Here is an 8,769-nt window from a genome sequence, read left to right as displayed (position 1 = left end):
TGGAGGCGTTTTCGGGACGTGGAGTTGTCCTGGGTGGTGCTTCACGGACAATTACAGGACATTGTAGATCCCCCCAGGGCCCACTGGATGGAACGTGGGAGAGTGTGGGCTATGATGTGGACCATTGACTACGGGGTGCAGTGATGTTCAGAGATGTACTTACCGGGTGCAATGGATGTGTCACGATGATGGGAGAGAGTGTTGCTGTGGGGGGAGTGGGGGGTGGGGACGGTGGGGTTGATTGGGACCTCATATTTTTTTAAAGTAATTTTTAAAAATAAATAAATAATTTTAATAAAAAATATATATATAAATATACTTTCATACTAACAAAAGCAGACAGAATTCTTATCAATAGACCTGCAACAAAAGAGTTTAAAGGAATTTCTTCAAGTAGGAATATGATACCATTTGGAAATTTAGAACTATACAAAGCAATGAAAAATTCCATAAATAATAAAAATAACTGAGAGTGATGCTGCATGGCCAGCCGTAGGCCCTGCTGAAAGAATTGAACTGCTAATAGAAAGACATGTTCAGTTTTTTTAGGACACTCCAGCAACAGGTCATTTCTGTTCAAGTATGGTATCTCTTAGATGTGAAAATACAGCCCCCTGGCAAACTTGCTGCCATGGCATTAATAAGCTTCATGTATGCACAAACCTCTATATCATCAACTGAGTAATTGCTAAGATCATGTTGTCATAATTAACATGAGACACATTGTATTTCTGGAAACAAATGGGAACAGAAAGTATACACCTCACATATTGGTTACCAGGATGGATTTAAACAAGTAACAGCTGCAACTTCACCTGAAGGACCAACTGGCATTTGCAAAACTAGCCATTTATGGTATGCTGCCAAAAAATCTTCAAAAAAGAACTGTGATGGAATGATTGCATCTGTTTGCAGATGAGGATATTCCAGAAAATATTCTTAAGAATTTAGTAGAAGAGCTTCCTCAACCACAAAAAGTGTCCAGATGTCTAGATGAATATACACATGAAGAAACAGAAGTTTTCTCAAGAGTATGGTCTCCACATGAGATTATCAGTTGTAGGAGAAGAAAAATTGCAGAAGATAACAATGAGATGATTGAAACATCTTCCTGGTGAGTTTCTCCTAATCCACAGGCAGGAGAGGATATTCCTTCAATAGGAAATTTCAATAAAATACATGATTTTATAAAATTTTTATTATGTTTTCTAATGGGAAAGTTATAAATGGTGATAAGAATTAAATTGCTTACTAAGTTAAAAAATAAGGGTGACTATAAAATATAACTTTTCTTTTTTGTCCCTTTAAAAGATAATTGATAATTAAAATAAAAAATAACAACGGCATGTAAGGGTAAATAATATTTATACAAGTAAAACATATGATAATGATAGAGATAAGATGGGTGGGTGAAGTTCCTATTCTATTTGTGAAAGTGACATATTATTTGAAGGTAGATTTCTACTGAAGATGTTATCAAAATCCTAGAGACAACTAGCAATATGGTGGCAGAATAAGGCACTCCCAGAGACAGCTCCTGCTACAGGGCAGTTAGTAAACACCCAGAGCTATCTGGAGCTCGCTTGGCAGCTCCAGGAGACCAGAAGAGCATCCTGCAGTATACTTGAAGGAATGGAAGGAGGAGACTGCCCATCTGCAGAGAAGATTCTTAGGTAGAGCACTCCACACCACGGAGGCTGATGCCCATCCTTCTCTGGAGGCACATGCCACTTTGGGAACTGTTCCACAGCTGGAATTGAAAGCTCCACTTCCCAAAAACGGGGGAGGAAGAGATGGTTGGGCACCAATTTCAGCTACTGATGAGTAAATTCGGCGGGCTAAAGTATAATCCTAAGAACAGCTCAAGTTTGAGCCTGTCCAAGCCAGAAAGAGGCCAGTAGACACCATCTTAACTCTGCACCTGGCACAAGAGGAAGCGGGCAGACTGAAAATCACAGTGCTGGGGGGGACCGACTTCTTTCCACCCAGATCAGATTGCAGCTCTACCCTAGGCCCCAACCCCACCTCCAGCAGAAGGAAGCTGGGGGAGTCTGCACCAGACTTTCCGGGAAATTACCAGCCAGGCCTCAGAAGCCAGTGATCATCCTACTTTAGGAGCGCAGGCAGCCCCAGCAGCTATTCTGTGGCTGGAATTTGAAGGTCCATTTCCCAAAACAGGGAAGGAAGAGAGAATTGGCGAAATGTACATCCCTAATGCAGGGTAGTGGGACCGTGAAGAAACATGGGAAAAATACAATTAGTGTGAACTATGGACTGTGGTTAGCAGTAATAATATAATATTCTTGCATCTATGCCAAAGATATACTGTGTTGATAATGGGGCAGTATGAAAAATGTGAGCCAAATGTACACTATATATGTGTTAACAATCAGATGATATTATCTGTAACGAATGTTCTACCACAATGTGCTGCTGTTGATCAAGGGGTGTTGTTTGGGAATTCTGCGTAATTTCATCATTGTTTTGTAAGTTCACAACTTCTGTCATAAAAATATATTTTAAAAATGATAATAGGGTGGGTTGGGGGAAAAATATACCAAATGTAAGATAAGGATTACAGTTAGTAGTAAGATTTTGACAATATTCTTTCATAATTTGTAACAAGTGTCTCACAACAATGCAAGGTGTTGGTGGCAGATTGATGTATGGGACACCTGTATGATGTTATGCCTGTTTGCTTTGTAAACTCACAACTTTTACTATATATTTATTGTTTGTGTATGTTCCTATATAAATGATATAAAGATAATAATAATAATGTAGATTGGGGGAAAATACTTTGGCTAGTAGTAATATTTTGACAATGCTTTTTAATCATTAGTTAAAAATGTTTAACAACAATGCAAGGTATTGTTGGTAGGGTGAAGTATCATACATCCTGTATGATGTTATATATGTTTGTTTTGTAAGTCACAACTATTATTATATACTTATTGTTTATATATGAGTGATATACTTCAATAAATTTAAAAAACAATACTAGAGCAACCAGTAAATAAAATTTTAAAAGTCGGATAATTAATAAGCCAGTAGTGGAGATAAAATGGAATGATACAAAAAGGGAAAAATAATAGATGAGGAGGAACAAAAGGAAGACTAAATACACATAATGGATTTAATCCAACCATAATGCCATTAAGTGTTTAATGGTGTAAGCACTAAAATTAAGGAAGAGGGTTTCAGATTGGATTATAAAAAACCTTCTTTAAATATAAAGACAAAGATGGGTTAAACATAAAAAGAAAGGGAAATTTTGTACTATAAAATCACTAATCAACAAAAATCCTAAGTGGCTTCATTAATATTAAATAAAGTAGACTTCAGAACAAGAAATATTTTCAGGGATAAAGAAGGACATATAGGGATAAATGAAGAGGACATGAAAATCCTAATGTACATGTACCTAGTAATGGACCTTGAAAACACATGAGGAAAAACTGAGAATTGGTACAATAGACAAATTCACAATTATAGATGGAGACCCCAATATTCCCCTCAGGGAGTGATCAAATAGGAAAAACAATCACATGAAAATAGAAGACCTGATCAATATTATTAACTAACCATCCACAAGTCAAAAGAATACACATTATTTGCAAATACACATGGAATATTCACCAAAAATAAACCCTCTGAGCCACAAAACATATTTCAACAACATTTTTAATTTAAAAACACAAAATTTATATTTTTCTGAATACAATAGAATTAAGTGAGAAATCAATAACAAAATAATACTTTAAAATATCCAAGAGTTTGGAAGTCAAACAACATATTTTTACTTATGCATTGCCAAAGGAAAAGAAAATCACAAGAAAAATTAGAAAATATTTTGAAATAATTTTAAATGATAACATATCAAAATGAGGGATAAATGTAAGGCAGTTCTTCAAGATGAATTTTCATCATTAAATTCTTATTTAGAAAATAAGTCTCAAATCAATTATTTAAGCTTCCACTCTAAGAAACAAAAAAAAAAGAAAGAAAGAAAAGCAAATTAAACCTAAAGCTAACAGAAGGAAGGGAATAAAGAAATCAGAAATCACTTAACTAGAAGACAGAAGACAATAAAGTCAAAGAAAGCAAAAGCTAGTTCTTTGAGACCAATTGATAACTCTCTAGTGAGACTGTTCAAGGCAAAAAAAGAAAAACAACAAATTACCAATATCAAAAGTCAAAGGGGAATAAAACTGCAGATAATATAGAAATTTAAATGATAAAAATGGAATTTTATTTATCACCTTGTGCCAATAGATTTGATAAATTACATTAAGTGGACAAATTCATTGAAAGAGAGAAGCTACCAAAGCTCTTAAAAGTAACAGAAAATCTGAATAGTCCTATGTCTGTTAAAGAAAATGAATCCATTTGTTAAAAATCTCTCCTACAAAGAAGACTCATGATATGGTTTCACTTGTGAATTCTACTAAACATTTAAAGATGACACAATACCAATCCTACAGAGTTGGTTCCAGAAAATAAAAGAGAACAAATACTTACCAGCCTATTTTTTGAGATGAAAACAAGACAAAGATACCAAACCAAGACATAGACATTACAAAAAAGGAAAGGAGGCAGGAAGGGAGGTAGAGAACAAAAGAGGGAGGAAACCTTAGACTAATTCTCACGAAAATAGATGCAAACATCTCAACAAAATATTAGAAATTTAATTCAACAATATACAAGAAAGATAGTACATTATAACCAAATACTAGTATCCTAGATTCAAGACTGATTCTAAACTGAAAATTAATTACTGTAATACATTTCAACAGAATAAAAATTAAGAATATGTGGTCATACCGGGGCGATGATTGCACAATTCTGGGATGAAAGTGAGAGTGACTGAGTATACACTTTGGATGGAATGTACAAGGTATGGAATTATATAACACAGTGAATCATGTGGTGAATGATAGACTGTGGGTAACAGTACAAATATGAGAGTGTTCTCTCATGAACTATAACAAATATGCAATACTAATACATAGTATTAATAATAGGGGATGTATAGAAAAAATAAACCAAGTGTATGCTATGAACCATAGTTCGTGGTAATAGTCTGATTATGTTCTTTCATCATCTGTAACAAATATTCCACAACAATGTAAGGTGTTGATGGGGGGTGATGTATAGGAATTCTGCACGTTATACATGATTGCTTTTAAGTTCACACCTTCTCTGATAATATATCAACGGATTCAGAGAAAAATACCTTTTGAAAAAACAAAACACAACATCCATTCTTGAGAAAAACTCTTAGCACACGAAAAAGAAAAATGATGGCCTCGAAGTTGATAAGGGCATCTTTGAAAAAAAAACCAGTTAACTTAGTTCTTAATATGTAAGCCTGAATACTTTCCTCTCTAAGAATAAGGAACTAGGCAAGGATATCTGCTCCAACCATTTCTAGCCAATATAATTAAATATAATTAGAATATCAGTTCTCTCCAAACTGATCTAGTGATAAAATATAATTCTATTCCAAATCTGAATGAATTTTTTGAAGACAATTACAAGCTGATTGTAAAATATATATTTTAAAATTAAAAAAAAATAGAAGAGTCAAACAATTTTGAGGAAGGAAACAAAATTGGAGCATTCAAATTAATTGATTTTAAGACTATGTATAAAGTAGGTACCAGAAAAAGGATAGACATATATAGACAACAGAATAGAATATACAGAAATAGATATCATACTCCCACCTTTCCCTCCCACCTCACTGGCTTTCCCTCCCACCTCACTGGCTACTCTTCAATCTTCTTTCTGCTTTTATCCCCAACCTCTTAATATTGATGTCCCAGAACTCAATCATGGAGCTTCTCTACTGATAATCATTTCTTAAGTGTGATCTCAACCTTTCTCGTATTTTAAATGTCACCTATATCCTTCTGCCTCTAAAACATGTATCTCAATCCTAGCTCTCTCCCCTGAACTTAAGAATCACGTATTCAGTAGCCTATTCAACAACTGCACTTGGTTATCTAACATCTCAAACTTAGCAAAACCAAAACTAACTATTGATCTCCCCAATACCTATTCCTAGAGACTTCCCATTTCAGTTCATGAAAGTTCCCCTCTTCCAGTTGCCTAGGCCAAATACTTTAGAATATTCATTTATTCCTCTCCTCTTCTCATAGGCCACATCCAGTCTGTAAGTCTTTTCTACTGGTTCTACCTTGAAAAGACATGGTGCACAACCCAACTCCTTACAGGCACTGCTGCTACCACCTGTCAAAGCCAACTCCATGCACTCTATCAGAACTGGGATATTTTATCAATATTATTTACTGCTACATATCTGCAGTACTTAGAAAAGCGATCAGTTGTCAGTTGGTATTTGCAAAATGAATGACTGATCAACACCTTTTTTCTCTGAAAGCATCCATGGAGATACAACAAATGGACTAGAAAACATAGCCTTCTATTTAATAAGTATGGAAAGAAAATCTGATATTTTAGAAATTCAGTGTGTTTTCACGCAGATGTGAGGTTGATTTTTCCCACACCTTCCCATCCACAGAAATTTCTAATTCAATGAAACAGGCCCTTAATTGTTACCTGCCTTTCCCCCAATATCATACTATATGTACGTAAGTTTGACAGGTTTTCTTTCACAATTTTTAGGTACTTTAATTATATACTAGCTCTGGGAAGAAAAGTAAATCCTTCAAACAACTAATAAAGCTTCACTGCTTCATTGTTATCCATTTTGGCAAGTTCATGTTAAAAGGATACAATACGAGAAAAAAGTGTATAACATATTATTAAAGTGAAGTATGGTAGCATACTACAGATTTATCACTTTTATATTTTATTTCTAATAATCATGTTATTGTAGTTCTCTTGTTGAAAATGTAATCCTCCCCACCCCTGTTTTCATAAGAGAATCTTTTCTGTTAAGAGACTAAATATGCCTATATTTAAATGTATGGTTTGAAAATCATAAAATGAAACCGATGAGGATGTAAGCTTATAGGAGAGTTTGACAAAGTTTACCTCCCCTAAAGAGTTAAGTTGAATCTGTAATAGGTCAAGACATCTTATTAATTCTGTCAAGTTTTTCTTACCAACAGGAATAATATAAAAAAGATTTTGTATGGTCAAGGTCACTAAAGAAACTTATTAAAATGTACCTCATGTGTGATAGTGAGCCATCTAAATTAGCTTAGGCAAAAATTATACATTCAGTTATCGCATCCTGAATTCTAGACCCGTAGCATAATAATCTATTAAAACATTCATACAGGATGGTCTTGAAATTCAAAAATGTAGCTTAAAATACAAGAAGTGGGAGAGAACACACTGGAGCTCTGGAAGAAAAAAGTATCCTTAAGCCCCTAGAGCAACTTCCTATTTTAACTTACTTTTAAAGATGAATGGATTAAAAAAACACTTGGCTTTTAAATAACTGATAGCTTTAAGCACATTTTAACATCAAAAAGTTATGTTTAAAATATCACTATTTTTTTTTCATTTTAAGTGGACAATTCTTTGATATTAAGCACTTTGAAAATACTGTGTAACTTCCACCATATCTATTTCCAGACTATTTTCATGTTCCTAATCAAAAAGTATTGCTTCATACTTATTTATCAGTAACTGCTCAATCTCCCTTCCTCCTTCCCTGGTAACTACAATTCTACTTTCTGTGTCCATGAATTTGTTTATTCTAAGTATTTCACATAAGAGAAATCATACAATATTTGTCCTTTTTTGTCTGGCTTATTTCACTGAACCAGATGTCTTCAAGTTTATCCATGTTGTAGCATGTACCAGCACTTCACTATTTTGAGGTTTTACTTTAGTATCATTCCTTGTGAATCACTCAGCAAAGTGTCTTTAGCATTATGCATTTACTATGAAATCCTTTTCTTTATTTTAATGGAAAAAAAAGATAAATTATTTACTGTCCTTAAAATGTTATTAACTTTATTAATCTAAAGCATCATTAGAACATAAGGTTTAAGCCTAACAAATATTTATCCATTATTATGTTCTATCAGGTCCTAAAATTCTACAATTTGCATGAATATAAATTGCAAATATTAAGATTATTCGGATTATTTCTGATTTTGAAGAGGAAAACAAAGCTCATAAGCACATATTACCTAAAACACAATTAAATGTCAGGAATTCCCAGAATGATCCATAATAGAAATTGGACTCTTTACTTGCTCAGTATATATCAGATATATATAAGCCTAATTAAGAGTGTGGAATATTGGATAATCTGAAAGAAGTAAGATAGAGACAGCAAGAAATAGCAGTGAGAGGTGCTGAAGGAAGGTTCTAGACAAAAATATAAGTTACTACATGACATCCAAGTTCAAGACAAAAAAGCAGAGAAGAACAACCTTCTGAAGATGGTATTCTGCCCAAAAATGTCAGTCCTATATCGCATCATTCTACACTTTCAGTTCATTCCTCTTATTTAGGGGACCTGTAACATCTTGAAAAGTCCTCTCTTAAAATTTGAAGGTACTGGGTAAATTTACACATTGCATTTTGATCAACAAGCTCCAGGAAAGGGATTATTGTACATCCCTTTAAGGGGGAGAGCAGGAGTAAATAAGAATGATGAGCAGTTTACAGTAGGTGAAAAATGCCCCCCATGCCTGTGTCAACAGGTTTCCCATGGCTAGCCTTGGCATCTACAGGCCAATCAGCTTTAGAAAGAATTAAGAGCCTGGGGAATAGTAGCAATGACCGTCACCTTTTGCCCTACCCAGTGAAGACTCAGGG

General features: G+C 34.2%; 1 pseudogene; it reads left to right on the top strand.

Annotated features, from left to right (window-relative positions):
* The first annotated feature begins 532 nt into the window (after positions 1-532).
* On the top strand, positions 533-1,118 carry LOC101447335 (large ribosomal subunit protein uL13m pseudogene; annotated as a pseudogene).
* The last annotated feature ends 7,651 nt before the right edge of the window (positions 1,119-8,769 follow it).

Source organism: Dasypus novemcinctus, chromosome 16 (genome assembly GCF_030445035.2).
Source record: "Dasypus novemcinctus isolate mDasNov1 chromosome 16, mDasNov1.1.hap2, whole genome shotgun sequence".
NCBI lineage: Eukaryota > Metazoa > Chordata > Mammalia > Cingulata > Dasypodidae > Dasypus > Dasypus novemcinctus.
The sequence above is the reverse complement of the archived record's forward strand: the minus strand, read 5'-3'. Positions and strand labels throughout refer to the sequence as shown.